The following is a 19,841-nucleotide window of genomic DNA, read 5'->3' on the forward strand; positions in this document are numbered from 1 at the left end:
TGGTGAAATCTTTCACTTCTTACTACAATAGCAATTCCTTGTTCTGAAAATAAATGCATATACTTTCATCTGAATCATTTCTCCTTATATATTTTTGACACATTACAGGGCATTTAGACATTGCAGACTTCTGAAAATAGTGCACAAATTATGAAATCAAGATTGTCAATAACAGGTGGATTTATATGCATCATACAAATTATGAGGTCATGATATCAGGAGCATCTGAGAATAAAGCTTTTAAAATGTCTACTGCCTTCATATGAGAAATGCGAAGATCTTTGGAAATAGGGATTATAGGGCAGACCTTTACCACATGCTATGTGCTATTCCAACTACTATACAGCACTCATCCTCTCAAGACGTGTACAAGGTTTAGTGATGTCCTACTGTCAAACATAGCAGACTAAGTGGTGTTCTACACAGCATTCACTTGGAGACATTTCCTGTCCACAGGCGGTGATGCTGAAATTGTTTTAGGTGGCTCCACAGATTTCAGGGAAGGAGAAAATAGCCAGCCAAAGACTAATACTAGGAACAGAGGACTTTTCTCTGAGGTCAGGAGGAGACTGATCTTTTACACAGTCTGATAACGATAGGACAAGAGGGAACGGCTTTAAACCAGAAGAGGGGAGATTTAGTCTGGGTGTTTGGAGGAAATTCTTTGTTCAGGGTGATGAGGCAGCGGCAGAGCTGCCAAGAGATGCTGTGGGTGCCCCACCCCTGGAGCTGTTCAAGTCCAGGTTGAATGCGGCCCTGGGCAGCCTGAACTGGTGGGTTGCAGCCCTGCTCATGGCTACCACACCTAGCACTTAGGCAAAAATTTCAAGAAGCACAGAGTGGTGGATGCCCTCACATAACTCGATCCCATTCTCCTTGTGTCCCATGACAAGAATTTTCCAACTTTTGCAGTCAGTGCTGCATTTCCTGGGGACTGTGGAGATAGGGTTCTGTCCTGTCCACTAAGTGCAATAGGTGCTGGTAGAAGACAGAGGGTGGGATGTTGTTAAACCCACCTATTTCTTCAGGAAGTATTTATGGGGTATGTTTTCCTACAAACATTTTTTTTATTGCTGTGAAGTGGAAATGGTCAGAGTTGCACGATACAGTCAGAATGTGCCATTGGCTTTGTTGCTGATCTCTTGAACTGCTGTGTCTCCCCTTTGGCTGTTACAGATGCCAAAGTGTGACTGAGGTGTTGTATTTGGGTTCCACTCCCCTCCAGTACCCATTCTGCTTGTTTTGCAGTGCTGAGGAGTTATCTGTTAGTTAAAGAAGCCAAGAATACTTCACTTAGTAATCTCCACCTCTACTGTTACTTGCAAAGACCACACAAAAGACTCTGTGTTCGGACAACAACTCCAGGGCACTCCTAGAAGACTACTCTATAAGATAAAACATTATGTTTTCCTCTTACTGTCTGAGGCTATTCTCCTGTTTTGATATGCAATTTGGTGTTCATCTTTACTTTTTGTGAAATCGCTGTACATCTAATCTGCGGTCATTTTTGACAGGGGGTCACATTACATAAAACCTATAGATTTCAAATGAAACCTCACAATGGAAGGATACATGTTCATCCGCCTCTTCATTTTTTCCCTGGTAAGTTTTTCACAGCTGTTCTTGCTGCTGTTACAAATACCGTTGCTGTGGGATGTGTCCCGTTCAGCTTTGCCACCAATTATTTTTGACCTCTACAGCTACTGTTGCCACAACCCACTTTTGACTGCATACCCTCTAATTCAATCCAGTAGAAATTAACGTATTTTAGAATTTGGAAATAACAAATTCATTGAAAATACAGTTTCAGACCCACTAGAAAACTCAAGTGCTTGCAAGATTTTCTCCCACTACCTGTGCAAAGCCTGAGCTTGCTAGCAGAAATGACTTGGTCCTCCTTGAATGTACTTTCATCATCAGCCTGCTAAAAAAATGAATGTCATCATCTGTTTGAATAATTGTCTTTCAGAGGAACAAAACTTGGAAAAGAGGAACTCCTGCACAGGATTGTAGTGCTGTCTTCAGCATCTTGTGCCTTGCAGTTTTTGGAAGAGTACTATTTGAGCATTCCAGAGGTCTGCCAGATTGTACTCAGTCTTAAGATGTATTATGAGTTTTAGATAATGACATTCTTGTGGTTTAAGCTATGTTTTGGTGCACAGAAGATGGTTTAACCTGTAAAGAGCCATAATCATTGATTATAATGTTGTTATTAGTTATTTTATTTTATAATTCCTTGGTAATTTTACACCACTAGTTGAACCTTTACCAGGAAAGCAGTGCCCTTTTAATAGGTAGGTTGCTTTTGTTCTGGCATGTATCTTTCAAAAAAAAAAAAAAGAAAAAGAAAAAGAAAAAGAAAAAGAAAAAGAAAAAGAAAGGAAATTGCTATCTGCTGGGTGAGAATAATGAAAAGCAGGTATAAAAATCTCTGTCCCAGAAGAATTTGTAAAAATTTACAGCCTAGTTCCATACCACTCAAATTCTCTGTTAACATTTTTTGTCCTCATGACAAATGCATACACAAGCCCACTGACTGAATAAATCTGGTTGGTTTGCTCTCACTTACAAAGGAATTGGCTGTTTAGTTTGAATGGGGTCTACAAGCACCTGGCCCAAAGTACAAATGGAAAAAAAGCACTCTGACTGTTATTCATGAATCTTATTCTACATGTACACTTGCATGGAAATGAGTGTGAAACTACAGTCTCTAGTTTGCAGGTGGTAAACTAGACTGAATGAGTCTGATTAGAAAAATCTGTTTGCACATGGATACTATCTTCTGCCAATGAACACAGAGAGGAAGTAAAGAATGGACGTATCATTTGAATGAAGGTTGGTAGAACATTGCCTGATTGTAGCAATAGATTTCCTTTTGTGATTGGATGTTCCCTTTCTACACTGAAAACATTTATATTTTCTCCCTTGTTATATGGAAAAAAAATCTGAATAGGACGTGGCACAATATCCATGATTGTTCATATTGTTACTGAGGACAGACTCACAAACTCTACTGCCTCTTATGGCAAACAGGAAATACTATGAAAGACTTAAGAATGAAAGATATTTATAATACTTAGTAGTCATACTGTTTAAGCCACCAGCATTCTGACACAAAGCATGCAGCGCAGCTCCTGCTTTATCATGAATATAACTGAAAAAGATAAGCCAATTTTGCAATATTGCTGTGTTTTGACATGACCATGCAAAGTGTAAAACATCCATATTTTGACATCCAGCAGTGACAACACTCTGAATCTCACACATTATATTCCAGCTTTTCTCAAATGATTGCCACTTTACACAGTGTTATTTTACACATTTCTTCTGAAACAACAGAAAAAAGCTCCTTTTGAGAAAATCAAATAAATAAACAAATAAATAAATAAATAAATATTTTTTCCCCGCTATAGACTATGAAATAAATACAATGTGATAGATGTTATCTCATCATATAATAGATGTTATGTACTCAACTGTTTCATCTCTCACTCTCACTTGCAAGACCAGATCAAAGTATGCTATACATTTCCTCATAGATGGAGATTTTTCCATCTCCTCTTAGCATAAACTCTCTTCTTTCCCTGATATTTTTCCCTATTTCCCTATTTCCTTAGTTTCAAGTACCTCCACTTATAGTTGCCCTATCTCTGTTCTCTATGTACGCTCTCTCATTATGTTTTCCATGCAGATCTTTCTCCTCAGTGGCATTTGTTTTCACTAAATAGCTGCTGTATTCCTTTCCAGCTACCTACAGATAGTGACACAGACAGGCTGGAGAGCAGAAGAAACAGTGACCAAGGCCAGCTTCCATGTCAAGTAGAGAAACAGCCACTTTAATGTTAATGGCAGTGATGCTTGTGAGGTGTCATGGACTCTTCTAGTCCATCTACATCATAATGAGATAGAATTTTTCTCCTTATATCTGATCCAGATAAGATACTTTCCTTCCTGGCCATAGCAAAAGCAGCTTGGTCTGCATAGCCTTTTACATGCTGGCAATAAAGTCTTGGATGTCTGGATGCAGGTGAACATGTCCAAGTAATGTGATTTTCAGATTCACCACATATTACTCTGAAAAAAACACTGGAACCTACATGTCACTACTTTGTGACCTTAAGGTAAAACACAATTAGAAGAATTTCATTACTACATTTTAAATATGCACAGGGGGCAAGCAAAATAAGCAAGGGAGCCACAGACTCAGCAGATGGATCATATTTCAACTTTTCTCCTTGGATAGTCTTCAAAAACCAAACCCTGCTGTGCCCACATACATTTTGCTTCATAGCTGCTGTGCTCCTGTCACCTCTGCAGCATTTTTCTGTCTCTGAAATGCAACTGGCTCACAGGAGAATGAAAAAAGACCCATGGGAAAAGAGAGTTGGTCAGCCCATGTGCACTACTGCTCCTGTACAAAGCAGGCACACCTCTTTTGTCTAATCACTGGTAACACTCAGAACAACTCTGCCTTCAGGCCATACACTAAATCACAACAGAATAGACTATTTAATAGCACAGTGCTGTCATACAGGATCTGGTCGATTTCAATATTAAATAGCTAAATATCAGAGGGATGCTGGGTGGGGATAGACAACTCAAAGTGGGAGACAGCAGCCTCTCTAGCCCAATGCCCATGATGGTCTGTGAAGTAATACAGAGACTACTAGGATTCACAGACATGAAAGTCAAGCTCATGTACTTGTAGCTCACAGCAGTGGGAAACACTGACAATCTGAATGGCATATCCACCACTGAAAGTACTTATGCTGCAAAATATATAATTCAGAGAGAGGCTAATAATGTTCTTACTGACATCCAAGTGATTTCCTCTGATTCTTCATTATTTGCACTTCTGTACTTTGCAGATTTTGTATGATTGTGAAACAGTTGTGAAGAAGCAGAAGAAGCAAGCTGGAGCAGAGCAGTGTGCCACAGGTTTTCCAGAACCAGCCTCTTCAAATGAGTGATGAGTTTGCTACAAATTACCTGATCTGAAAGCCATCTGTAAAGTCGAAAGAAGCCACTTTCTCACCTGGATTTAAATATTATGCTATTTAGTTCAGCAGTATAGTGGTTAATACCCTTATCCATGTGAATAAGCTCTGCTCTTAGCCTTCTAGTAACACAGAAGTGGAATAAATACAATGAAAACATGGACAAAATAACAAAATAATTTATCCCCATAATACAAATTCCCTGCTATTATAGTTCTTTCTTTAATCACCAGATCTTGCTGAGCAGAATAGTAACATCTCATTTGTACAACTGTAATAAAAATAAAACATAATTCAAAATCCCAGCAATTGCCATGTCCCATTAGTTATCCTCAGGATGGGGCAGGAGGAGGACTACCCCTGGTGCTCAGGGGTAGTCTAGGCTGTTAGCTAGACCCTGCAGCGTGTGCCATGTTCTGTGAAAGCTAAGACTCTCATTTAGATGTACAAGTTGATTTGCTTTGAAAAACCTGGTTCTGACTATGTATTCACTATGTAATCGCAGAGCACTTAAGATCCAGGAAAAGCTGTGGTGCATTTCTCTGCTGAAGCATATACTTGCTCAGTTATCCATTCAGTCTCTTACATACTAAGGAAACAGACACTGATAAGAAAAAAAAACTACAAGCAAAGAGTACTGGGCAAGGAAAGTGTTGTCTTGATACTGTTCTGAAATAGTCTTTTGCTTGTGCTTTTCTGTAGCTCCTATTCAACCTTCTTATATGAAGTCAAATTCACCTCTGCATGAAGAGCAGAAGATCATGTTGAGGAATGTGTCCAGCACTACCACAGCCTGTCCCACTGGCTCTCGTGCTTTTCCATGGCATGGAGACAGAGAGTGGCTCATGCTGCTGTTAGCTGCCTCTGGTGTTTCTGACAAGGTTATGGCAGGTTTCTAACATTCCTGGGCAAGCCAGCACACAAAAACCCTGAAATGAAAGGAAACTTGAGAGCAGGAATGCAGGAGCTGACCTAAGAATTTTCCCATGGTTTTTGTTGCCAGGGAAAATCACTCTCCTTTCAGTGCGGGAGCAGATCAGATACTTGGCTTTATTGTGTGATGCAGCTTTGGGAATAACACAAGAGTAAACTCTTGAAATGTATCAAATAATACAACATGTTTCCTGTTTTGGTATTGTTTCAGGAAGTCCGGTAGCTACTCGGGCTTTCTTTTGTTGCTGTACTTTCAACTTTCATATTTTTTGTTCCATAGATTGGTTTCCCATTCTGTTATCCAGACATAGAATATCAAATCATTGTGCACTAATGCAAACATTTAAAAGCTGCCAAATTCTACTAAAGATTTAAAAACTCTGTGGATTTACAAAGTACAACACCATCCTGGAGTCCGACCTGGCAGAATGAAATAATGTCAACAGGTAGAATTTTAGTAACAAAAGATGAGGGGCAAAATGTTACTATTTTGAATATCTTCCATTGATAATATCATTGATGGCTCATTTTCTATGTTTATATTTTGATTCCATAAACCATATTTCTCAACTGTGTGTTTAGATAGATTCAGGGCATTCATAGGGTTATGGCATAGGCCAGTGTAATCATCCTGAGCAGAAGATCACTGTGCATTGGGGAGTTAATGATCCACAAGACAGTTGTCCTAGGTAGGCCCTAACTTCTGCTGTGCCAAAAAGAGTTTAAGTTTGGCTTTCATGCCTGTCTTCTTCTATGCATATCCCTTGGATACAGAACAGACTTATCTGGAGCTTGTAGCCAGCTTCCTCTCCATACTAATAACTGGTACTAGAGATCAGGTACTAGAAGTGCACCCCAGGGGTCAAGACATGGTCCAATCCTGTCCAGAACATTCATTAGTGACCTCAGCAAGTTTGCAGGTGACACAAACCTGGAGGGTCTGGCTGATACGCCACAAGGCCATGCTGCCATGGGGAAGAACCTGGAGAGGCTGAGAAAGTCTCCTCAGCACAAGGGAGGCCACACCTGAAGAAATGTGTCCAGTTATGCATTGCTGCGTATAAGAGACAGAAAGAGGTTGTGGATGAGTCCAATGAAAGGTCTAAAAGGTAGTGAAGTAGTAGCAGAATCTTTCCATCAAGAAAGGGCTGAGAGAAGTGGGACTGCTCAGTGTGGAGAAGAGAAAGTTCAAACAGAATCTCACCAGTGTATATGAACATGTGAAGGTAGTGTAGAGAGGATGGAGCCAGGCTCTTTTCAGTGGTGCCCAGTGACAGAATGAGAGGCAATGGATCCAAGCAGGAGCACAACATTTTCCCTCTAGTTTAGATGAGGTGCTAAGGGATTTGATTTAGTAGTTGGGTAGGGATAGTGATAGGAGGATGGTTGGACTAGATGATCTTGTAGGTCCTTTCCAACCTTATGAACCTATGAACCTCTAAACATCAGGCAGCACTTCTGTGCTGTGCAGGTGATGGAATATAGGCACACGTTGCCCAGAGAGGGTTTTGGAGTCTCCTCCTAGGAGATACTCATAAATCATCTAGGCATGATCCTGCACAATCCACTGCAGATGCTGGATGAGGTAACCACCAGAGAAAGATCCTCTGTTCCTAGTGTTAATATTTGCCTGGCAATTTTCCCCTTCTCTGAAACGTGTTGCGCCACCTAATACAGTTTCAGCATCACCTCCTGGGGACAGCTGTAAGGAAATCTTATCAATGTAGACAAATATGTGAAATGAGGGATATAAAGAGGACGGAACCAGCCTCTTTTCAGTAGTTCTCAGTGACAGAATGAGAAGCAATGGGTACAAACTGGAACACAGGCACAAGTTTCTCAGGAAAATTTTAGAGTCTCCTCCAAAAAAGTCGTCTCAACATGGTCCTGGACATCCCGCTGCAGCTGCTTCTACTTGAGCAGCAAGGTTGGACTAGGTGACGTGCAGAGTTTCCTGCCAACCCTAAACATTCTGTACACACTTTCTGTCCTCCACAAATCTCTGCTTTTTACAGCAGTTCTGAGTCTCTCATGCCATGGTCATTTATTGGAAGCCACTCTGAATCACAGAGTCCTTACATGTTTCTAAATGTATTTGCAAGCCTCCCTAAAACTTAAGGAAAAAAGGTCAGAATCTACTTAGCAGAGAAATATATATGAAGAGATAAAAATCTGCAGTGTTTTTTTTTCCTGTGAAAGAGAATTTAAAATAGCCAGTTATGTCTAGTTTACATAATTAGTTCATTTCCTGGAAATTTTTAAATCCTACCTTAGGATGTGTCTGGGCAAGTATAGTTTGGTGTGAGGTTATAATGTGCCAGACTTTGTCCTTGTCTAACCACTGACATCCAAACCAAGGAGAATTGAAGTCCAAAAAATAAATTTGGTCTGTACACTTTCTGGTTCTATTGTTTATCCTACTTTTCTTAAAACTGTCATTTTCTATCTTCATTGTTTCCAGTTTTGCTCACGCAGAAAGCTGCTACAGAATTTCATAGCAAGAAGTGTATATAGTACACAAGTTTTATCCCAAGAAAAGAAGTTCTACAGTGAATGAGTGCATAATATTCTACTTTAGATACTAAGGGTTAAATCAAATCAATGGCATGTATTCTGATAGATTGTAAAATAATATCACTAGATCTGCACAACTGTTCATAAGTTCATAAGTTCATAAGTTCATAAGGTTGGAAAGGACCTATAAGATCATCTAGTCCAACCATAATATGTCAGTGCAAACTGGATCTTTTTTACTCTTTCGTATTTTTTTTATATATGAGAACTAGTCTGATGTTCCTGTATCAAATCAGACATAGCCATTATCTGCAGGTGATTGTTCACACTTTCACAGGCGTGAATAGAAACAAGATTTATCTCAGCTGACCAAATTAGCCTACTAAGATAAAATCATTTTGTTTACTTGGGGCCAGCCCGCAGGCCACTGAATTAACAGAGAACCTGTCAATTCACATCAGTGGATACCAATTCTGGCCCTCTATTTGATTGATTACTGGTATTTGACTTCACAATTACAAGTATTTGATTTCACAATCAGTAATCTGTTAACTAAGCTCTGTGTGGATTTGCGAAACTTCTTGCAGGGCTTCAGTCAAATGGAGCCTTGATCCCTAAATTGTTAGGTTTAAAGCCACATACTATTAAGGGATTAAAAAGCCCTGTTCCCAAGTGAAGTAATCTATTTTCAGCATACTATTGATATTACATTCACAGTGTGGCTTAGTTAAAAAAATAAAAATAAAAACCTTATCTTGTGGTAGTTCCTGCACAATACAGTTTACAGAGCTGAGACTATATACATATTTTGACAACACTATTGCAGTATAACAGCCTTCTGTAACAGCAGCCATCACATTATTCCTATAAAAGGATCTTTGTTCATTACTATCACAAAACTCTCCATGGAAAATAAATAGATGTTTGCATTACTTGATGACCTCATTGGAAAGTATGGAAGGTTCTACAACACAAGCACGAATGACCAACATCTAGAAAAAATATTGGTGGAGAGTAAAACAATGGACAAACATACAGCTGTAATGTATAAAGAGGGACAGAAGGGAGACTAAAACAGAGATGGAGTGTATGTTGTGAGGTGCTGCCTCAACCCATGAAGTATGAGTTTTTCAGATTCATAAATTCAAACCGTAGAATTTCAGTTCAGTTGTGTTTTGACATTTTATCAGAAACACACTTCTCACCTTCCCACATATTGTAGTAACTTTCAAGGTCTTCAGCTATACATGTGTGTGTACACTCATGTCAACACTCACAAACATACATCCATGGGCCAAGATACAGAGATCTGCATGGATCTCTTTATCTTGTATTCTTTAAAGCAAAACCCTTAACATCATGATACTGTCTATTCTCTGTAGCTCATAGGTTTCATACTAGAACACAGACTCAGAAAAAGAAGGACATAGTCCTGAGTGAGAGGATACTACTAGAAAAGAAATACCATTTCTGGTATCATTTTCAAATACATTTTCTGAAATCCCTTTCCTCTACAGCCTGCATTTTGAAAGTTTTTAGCTGTTAAGACATAAATGAAAACATTCCATAGAACAGCTTGAAGTACTGAACTTATAGCTAGTGAAAATGACATAACTTGCATTAAATATAATAGGAGTCCATCCATGGTTTTCTGCTCTGCATTATTGTTAGAAGTTCATCTTACTGCTATAAATATACAGTGCAACATTGATTTAAGAACATACAACTGTTCTCCAGGAGACTGGTTTAGCTTCAGAGAAAGATGTTGCACAAATAAGGAGATAGATTATCTGGACTCTTCTCTGTTAATTATATTGACATCTTACCTTGCAAGTGCGATTCTTTTAACAGTACATCGGGTTTGATGCATACATTGGCAATCATCCCCATTTTCAAAGGCATGTTTATAGACTAGCAGAACAAGCTGCTTAATTCTCAACTACATTTTTCTAAAATTGTTAGAGAACAACCAATTTTTAATTCTGTGCCAAGTATTTTAATTAGCAACACTTTTGCAACTAACATGACTACAAAATTCTTGGGTGTGAAATTGGCAGATACTTTGTGCGACTCAGCATGAAAATTTCCTTTGAGTTATATGTCTTCTAAAATGATCTTAAAAGACTGTTTCATAGAAAAAAATAGAATCATAGAGTCATTGAATCACAGAATGGAGTTGGTTGGAAGGAAACTCAAGGATCATCAAGTTTCACCCCCTGCCCCCCACCACAGGCAGGGTTGCCAACAGCCAAATCTCTAGATCAAGTTGTCCAGGGCCCCATCCAATCTGGCCTTAAACACCTCTGGGGATGAGGCATCTGCAACCTCCCTGGGCAGCCTGTTCCAGCACCTCACCATTCTCTCAGTGAAAAATTTCCCCCTGACATCCAATCTAAGTCTCCCTTCTACTTGTCAGAAACCATTCCCCCTTATCCTATCACTATCTGTTCAAAATCTTGCAAAGGTGTGTGGCGAAAGAGTAGGAACAACGTTTTTCAAACTATTACTACCTAATTCAGTTCCCTTCAGTTTAAGAAGCAACTGAATAATTCAACACATCAGGACATCCTGACTCTGTATATTACCCACCAGTCATCTACAAAAACAATTTGGCATCTGTATAAGGTGATAGTATTGAAGTCATTTACTTTAGTCTGAGAAGGCACAAGGACTGTCATTGTAAGTGGTTTGAACCATTAATTCAATATTTTTAGGTGGTTTAGGGAACATTATTGCTACACATTGTATTAGATGACTCCTGTGAGTGAGAGAGATATTGTGGCAAAACTAGGTCAGAGAACGTGTTAGGTGCACGACTCTAACTGTAGAAAAAACGAAGACTAAATTACAACAATCTGGTTAGTAATATGTAATTTCAAGTGTCACTGAGTTTTGTCCTACAGGTCCAGGAAATAAGAATATGAGAAGATAACAAACGCCTTGCACTTATCTACTGTATATCTTTCACAAGTCTCAAGGTCTTTACATGGGAGGCCAATTTGACTTGCATATAAAGATTGTACACCGAGATCTTAGCATTGGATACACATTTTTTTCCAAACTTCTCCACTGTGAGACATGCAAAATGTCCATGAAAGGCTTTGTTAAGGAAACAGAATGCAGTCATTTTTTCTTAAATAAACTCATGAGTAAATTCTCCAGTGTGGATTTACTTATCAAGTGGATGCCATTACAGTGTTAAAGTTGGAAGTGGTAGCTGCCTTGCCTCCCCTTGTCTTGCCTCCCCTCTCCAATTGCTTGAAGATTTACAGAGGTTAACATTAAACCTCTGGCTTTGAAATTAAAAAAGAAATAATTAAAACCACAAGATCTTATATGTCTCAGCAGATAAGGTTAGGCTGACCTGCCCCACTTTCTTACAGTGATTCTGGATGGAATTTCTTCTTTGGTTTTTCTTTCCAAGAGGCATTATTTTATACTACAGAAAAATGGATAGCAGCAAAAATTTAAACAAGGATCATAAAGCACAGAAGGCCCCATTGAGGAGATCCTCTTCTGTCATATTTTGGAGAGCAGACCATGTTGGGCTAGAGCTTTAGCCCACTCATAACAGATAACTTCACTGGCAGTAGTCTCACTTATGTCAGCTGATATCATCTGCTGTCTTTTTGGACAGCAGAGTACACAAAAGCTAGTGCCAGAAATGTTTCAAGCACTGAATTTAACGATGGACTCAAAATACACTACTGATTCTCACAGAGATGTGCAACTCAGACCCATTTCTTCTTTATAACATTTCACCAAAAAAATCATTAAAGTTAAATAAAAATAATCCACTACTATGTACAGTAACTGACTTGCACCCAAAAGAGTTAAAGGAGTATACACTGTGACTGATTATCCTCAGAAAAAAACAACACACAGATGGGAATAGAAGAAGGGAGGTTAAGCGAGACCAAATAGAAAAACAGATGGATCCTTCCTAGATAGGGCCCCTGCAGTGTGGATCAACTCTGGGAGAGTAGGAGGGACTTCCACTGCAGTACAAGGAGTGATGCTAAACCATAGATAGGTTTCATTTAATCTAGGTCTTCTTGAGGAGGCTCTTTCCCACAGCTGTTTTAGATATCTATATCAGGACATTTCTCTACTTGGAATTTACAATAGTGTAGTTAAGCTCTACATAGGTTAGAAAAAAATGAAACAAAACAAGAAAACAACCATGAGGGCTGGGGAAGAGACAAAGGGCAAAAGGCACAACAGGCACTCAGGTTCTTGAGGGAATCTGCTTTCTCTTGTGGTCCATGATTTTTCTCTCAGGATTTTGTTGCCTGAGAAATAATGGTCTGACTCACAGGGGATCTGATCCACATCTATAAGTATGTAATGAGTGAGAGGCAAAGGGATGAGGCCTGGATGCTTCTCTGCAGTGTGTGGTGATAGAACAAGGGGAAATGGTCACAAACTGAGGCACAGGAAGTTCTGCACAAATGTGTGTGGGAACTTCTTCACAGTGCAGTGATGGAGCACTGGCACAGCTGCACAGAGAGGTGGTGTGGAGTCTACTTCTCTGGTAACGTTCAAGACCTGCCTGGACGCCTACCTGTGCAACCTGCTTTGGCAGGGGGTTGGACTTAATGATCTCTAGAGGTTCCTTCCAACCCCTACAGTTCTGTGATTCAGTGATTCTGTCTGACATAATTTTTTGCACCTCCACAGGGAAGGGTGCAGTGGATGTGTGATTACGGAGGCACTGCCAACAACGCACCAATCAATGCCAACTAAAGTTGTGCCAGGCAGATTGCTGGCAGTGATCCAATGCTAACAAGCTTTTCAGAGCTGAGATATGAAATAACTTCTTGTATATACCAGGGTAAAATAACAGCATGCTTTCAACAAATGACATTCACATTAAGATATTAACAGTGTCATTTTACAGTAACAGAAGTGATCTATGCTGTGCTGCTCCTATAGGTGTGGGTCAGTGGTCAGGATCCCCTCGTGCAGGCTGCACAGGCATTGGGGATGGAATTGTGCTGATCACCTTTAAGCACTGCAGGAGGCTGGCATCTCCACCAAGCTATCTTCCACTCAGCCATGGTTTCCCTAGGTAGACACGCTTACCTTAACACCCAGTGATTTCCCTCTTTCCACTAAGAGTAAGATAGACCAGAAATCTCTGATAAGGAGTCCTCTCCTTCCCAAAACAGTTTCTTACCCTCCTTCAGCTCTGAGTAGACAGACTTTGGTGCTGAGTGAGAACAGCCTCTTTCCAGAAAACTCTTGAGAGTATTCCCTGCCCTGCCTGGCTCATACCAGGGGACAGCCTGACATCCCTCTGGACAGGACAGCCCAGGCCTATAAACAAGGGTTAACAGGCTGGAAATAGCCAAAGAAAATAAAACAAAACAAAAAATGCTTTCCGAGCATCTAATGTCATAATTCAAGTTTGAAAATAAATAAATAAACAATAAATTTTAAAAAGTCTTGAAATAAAATAAGGTTATAAGGATGGGATCTAATCCAAATAGGTTACAGGTAGACATGTTCTTGCACTGTGCTAATGTGTATTTTCAATTTGTGGCAGCTTTTGTTTATGGCAACTTAAAGTGCTGTAATGAAAACAGGAGATAACAGGAGAGAGACTATTGCAACATATATCAGTAAGGAAACAAGAGGAAACCTTATGCTTATTACTTAAATATACAATAAGCTGAAGTTCTAATATCAAGAGAACTTTGAATGAGTAGTTTACATTTATTTCTTCCCTTATTTAGGGAAGGAAAATACTTCTGTTTCCTTTATTTCTCTTCTGCCCAGTGCATGTTCCATTAACAAGCATTGCTTATTTCCACTGGTCAACATTTTGCTCAGAGTCCTGATGATCCTTCTGCATTTATGGCTCTGTTTTGTCCCATTGCAGGTCAACCTTTTACCTGTGGTGAAATGTCTGATGTCCTTCTAGAACTGGAGCCTCCCACAAGAGCGACATCTGGTGGCATCAGCTGTGCTGTGTGATACATTGCTGCAGAACCATGCATCAGGTCTAAACCCAAACTAGTCTCCAAAGCTTGACTTAGGCTTGGATAGAGGCAGAGTACACATGGCCCCTGATTGCAAAGTTTTAGCAGGCACTGTCAGGTCTTCTGCTATTTGTGCTTTCTTTTGAGGTATTTTGGTTAATGCTATTTATCTGAAGCTTTGTAGCCACTAAAATTTTTCTTCATTTTCTCTTTCTTGCTTTTATTTCTCTCCCTTTCTCTTTTCTTCCTTTTACATCTTCATTTTTGAGTGGCAACATGCAAAAAAAAAAAAAAAAAGAAAAAGAAAAAAAGGAAATTGAAATCAGAAAATGGAATGCAAAGAAAGAGAGCACCTACAGAAAAAAAAACATACTAAAAATGTCTGAGGTGTTCACTATTCGAAGTTTCTTTTAAATGATAATGATTCTGAGAAAAAAAAATAATACTTTAAGATATGGAGTTCCGTGTTTTAATGACTATTTTTTCCAATAGATTCTCCGTATAATGACAATTATATTTCAATGTCTGACCTTGCTCTCTGCCAGGCCTCTAGACATAAACCTAAATAGCATTTTCTGATCGAGATTCTCAACTGATATATATTTATAAAGGTTTTGAAATTACAAGTGCATCAAAACATGAGAGTATACAGTTACAGACATCTGATTCTGACTTTTTTCTCACCAAGATAGAATATGTAGGACAGGATCTTTAAATGGCATCTTGAACAGAGAAAAATTAATTTGTTAAAGGTAAACATGGAATAAAACTGAATCAAAATTTGATTATCAAAATTCGATTGCTGGTCCATTCACTGCAGCATATTTTATGTATGTTTTCTCTTGCATTAACAAATTTAACCCAGAGAGATACTTGCTGGGATACCATTAGGACAAATCTACTTCTGCATAAGGTTAATGAAAGATTGCAATCAACTTTACCATTTTGGTAATTTGGCCTTTTTGTTGATTTACTCCGTGTTCCCCTCTGTGGAATTACTCCAAATGTAATTAGGAGGTCGGTGTTGATATGTGCATGCATTTGAGGCAGCAGAATTTTGGCAAAGTGTCAAGAAAAGTCCAGTATTAACTCTGTGCACAGAACACAGAGATTGACGTGGCCAATGTAATAGCAGAGCCATTATATTGAAGCCATGTTCTCTCGATGTGCTATGTATATGCCCTCAGTTCAGAAGGCAGATCACATTCAGTACAGATCTGATTAAATGAGAATCTGTAAGCCAGAAAACCAGCACATGAACGACTGAACTTTTCAGTTGCTACAGCATGACAAATCCTGAGAGGCTCATGTGCAGAGAGGTCTTTTCCACAGAATATCTGAAAAATGTTGCTTCTTTATTTGTATTTTCATTTTGAAACATTTATTATTTTGCCAAGGTGACAGAAAACACTTGTTTGATTATTTTTTTCCCCTTGTTTCCTTAGGTTGGTATCTTCAAGCATATCTGACTTGGAAAGTTTAAGCTGTCTTGTTTTTCTCATATGTCAGAGAACAACAAACAGCACAGAAAGAAATCTGACCTATTCTTAGGTACATTCTGCAACAGAATTTTTATGTCACTTTTATGCCTATTTTATGAAAATGTTATTAAACTGCCACCGTTTTTAAATTTGTGGCAGTGGCAAAACAAGACACAAATAGCCATAATTCCAGCTATAAACTGCCTTTCTGCAGTCAAAATCAGACACCACGGCTCTATCCCATATCCATGTACTTGTGGTGCACATAGCCAGCTGCTCTTGTCATGATGTCAGGGATCATGTACAGCATTTCATAAGAAGTGCAAGGAGGCATTAAGGTTGCTTTTGCATCATGCATGTCACATTGTATGATTGCACAGAGATAGAGGGAAACTCCATTCCCACCCTGTAACATTCTAAATTTTCCAAATTTGTTCATAATTTTCTGGAGAAATATCAAAAGGATCTCAAAGACCATCCAGTCCACACCCCCTGAATTAGGCAAGGCTGCTGCCCACTAGCTGAGGCTGCCCAGGGACCCATCCAGCCTGGCCTTGAGCACCTCCAGGGATGGGACACACACAGACTCTCTGGATAGGCTGTGCCAGGGCTTCATCGCCATCCAAGTAAAACCCTTTCTCCCAACTACTTTTAGTTTAATGCCATTCTCCCTTGCCCTATAATTATCAGACCATGTGAAAAGTCAATCCTTCTTCTGTTTATAAACTCCTATCAAGAACTGGAAGGCCATGATGTCTATCTAGAGTCTTCTCCAGTCTGAACAAGCCTGTTTTCTCCTAATTCACACTTTACTGACATTGATGGAAGCTTTTTCCAGTATTCTGATATGTTTGAAGACTTCATCGCTCCATTTGTGTGGTGGAAAGTTACTTTGGATTGAAATGTGTTAGTAGTCTGTAATGACACTAAGAAGTGTAATTACACTGAGAAGTGCTGGCTTGCTATGATCCCAGCAAGAAAAGCACTTAGAGTCTGTAAGGTTTCATTTAAAGTGCTGTTTATTAGAGCCAACATAAGAAAAGAATAGCAAGGACAGTCTTCCATCCCTCTAGATACTTGGAACCCTGAATGGCTTTACATCAAACAGGATACTGACTCATGCAGAGCCTGCTGTGCAGGGAGACATGCAGAAATTCTCCCTTTTGGTCCCTCTAGCTCTTATAAAATTTTTGTACAAGTAAACAGCTATATCACTGCTATAGTAACAATAAAAACAATGTTCTCTTAAGACCTTTATGAGTAAAGAAAAGACCCCACGGGTGCAATTACTAGTACAGAGTGCGAGCTGTCTGCAGGCTCCTCTGTTACTAGGAACTGGAAGAGATTCAGCCCATTCCAAGGGTTCTGTGCAGTTCAACACAGGGTTGCACTGCATGGGCATCACAGCACAGGGCAGACCCAGGCATATTCAGGTGGTCCCTCCTGGTCAGGATCATTCCCACGTATTTCTTACAAGGACCATGCCATCCACCCTGGTGATGAAGTTCTAGGGGAAACACGGCACAGAAAAGAATATACATAGGATAGCATCTCTCATGGAGGACAACATTGTGTGCCTCATTTTCTGAATGATGGGCAAGAAGTTCAAGGAAACAGCATTATATATTCTTCTTTACCCAGGAGTTCCAGAAGAGCTTCCAGAATCAAGATTTTTCTTTGCATTTTATGTTCAGTACTTTGGGCATTGACCATATGTACATTCCTCTGGAAGATGAAGGTCTTTGTTTGCCAAAACAGATAATATGCAGAGATCTTAGAGCAAATATGCACATTTTGTGTCACTTTGTTTGTGGGACTTGTTTCTATGCCTGTGTTGATTCTTCACATTAGACTCTGCTGTGGTTAAACCAACACAGACAAAAAAGTGGAAGGACATTTCAACTTGTTCTCTAGATTCTGATTTGCACAAGTATATTTTGGAAGTGAACAAAGCAAACAACATAGAAAGCTGTATGGAGGAAAGAACATAGATGCATGGGTAGCAAAGGTTTTCACTGATTTAATAAACTACACGATTGATGTTGACACCTATCATTCAGTAACATGTGAATGACACCAGAAAGTCTTCATATGCTTTCACTTTTTCAGGAAGTCAAATATTTTCTTTTATATCAGCCATCCCTCCCAAAGAATGTCCCTCCTTTGGCCTTCAAACTAAAAAATCAGTAGCAGCCTATGACATAGAGGAAACAGACACATCAGGAGGGATATTTTGCTTTTTTATGCAAAACTCTGCTGAAGAACTGATCTCTTTCCAGGTTTCACCTTCTGCTTTGAGAAGGTTCACAGTGGAGGGCAAGCTCAGCTGCTATCTTTGTTGTAAGGTGTTCTGTTTGCTTTGACATGAAAAGTAATTAACATCAGATGTCTGTAATGGCAGATTCCTGTGAAAAAAACCCTTTGTTAAAAGTACATGCACAGAATATTGCAACACACACTCTGAGGACACAGTGATTGCTAATAATATACAAATACACATGTATAAAAATATACAAAGTGTGTCTCACAGTACCTTCCCGTGCTGTACTAAGATTTCTGCATTGAAGTGAGGTACAGTGAACCAAGGAGTTTATTATGAAGCTAAGTGCCAAGACTCACAATTAGTCTTCAGATGGTGTGATATTTTTAGATCCCTTGTCAAGAAGAGAAAAGAACGGCACCAAATACCTCCTTGATTTTTAGACAAGAACCCTAATGTCTGCAACTCAATGCTCTTCAAACATACCAATGTTCTGTTTACTGCAGCAGAAGCTCTCTGAGGAGTCACAGGACTGAGGAGAGTATTTATGACCCAGATGAAGCAGTACCATCCTGAGTGACAGCAATATCTGATTCTCCAGTGCTTCCTTGTGAGTGGAATTTGCAAAAATTGTAACACGCAGACACCCAAGAGAGTTCCCATAAACAGGTAATTTATGAATTAAAAAAATATGAAAAAGATAAAAAAAGGAATCTGGAAATATCTTCAGCAAAGAACATTCCATGTGGATAAGAGTGAACTGATTTTTATTACCTTAGAAAAAATATTATTGGTATAGTGAAAGAGAATGGCTGCTGCACTTCTCAGTTCATTCCTCAGAGCAGAAAAGATGGTCATGCAATGACAGATGAGTCTTTAACTAGCCTACAATAACACCCTGGCAGGGTGCAGGGTTACTGTCCCTCCTCTCTTGCAAATCCATCCTATTTATTGCTGGTCTCTGTGTCTGCAGTGTTTGTTTGTTTGTTTGTGGTTTTTTTCCAGTTCATTATTATTATTATTATTAAATGTATTTATTTCTATTTTATTATCATCATTCATAACTATAAATATCATTACTTTAAACTATTTTTATTGATTTATTTTTAATATTTATTTATTTATTTTTATTTTTTGTGCCATGGTCTCTACTAGACGGAGGGCTTGCATTAAAAAGGCTGTGGCGACCCAGACAGAAGGTCTGCCTAGAAGCGTGGCTACACAGGTCTCTGGTTGCAAGGAGTGCCAGAGCCTGCTGCGGCTGGAGGAGGGTGGCAAGCAGTTCTCCTGTGCAAGGTGTGAGCAGGTGGAAGATCTGCTTAGCATGGTGGCTGAACTGAAAGAGAAGGTTGAGAGACTGAGGGCCATCAGGGACTGTGAGCGGGAGATTGACTGGTGGAGTAGCTCCCTAGAGCGCCAGAGAGAAAGGCACTGGGGAGATCCCCCGCAATTGGTGTTGGACTCTCTGACCTGTCCCCGTAGGGCAGAAGGGGGATATCTGAGGGATAGGGAGGGCTGGCAGAGAGTCCCTACTCGGTACCGTGGGCAATCTCCCCCTCTGCCTACCTTGTGTCCCCAGGTCCCCCTAAGCAATAAGTCTGCAGCGTTGAACGTTGAAGAGGAGATAAGGGGGGAGGTGCAGAAAGATTCCCCCAGGAGGTCAATGGCAAGG

Source organism: Cyrtonyx montezumae, unplaced genomic scaffold, assembly GCF_038088225.1.
Source record: "Cyrtonyx montezumae isolate F1298 unplaced genomic scaffold, pur_monq_1.0 scaffold_30, whole genome shotgun sequence".
In the NCBI taxonomy this organism is placed as follows: Eukaryota; Metazoa; Chordata; class Aves; order Galliformes; family Odontophoridae; genus Cyrtonyx; species Cyrtonyx montezumae.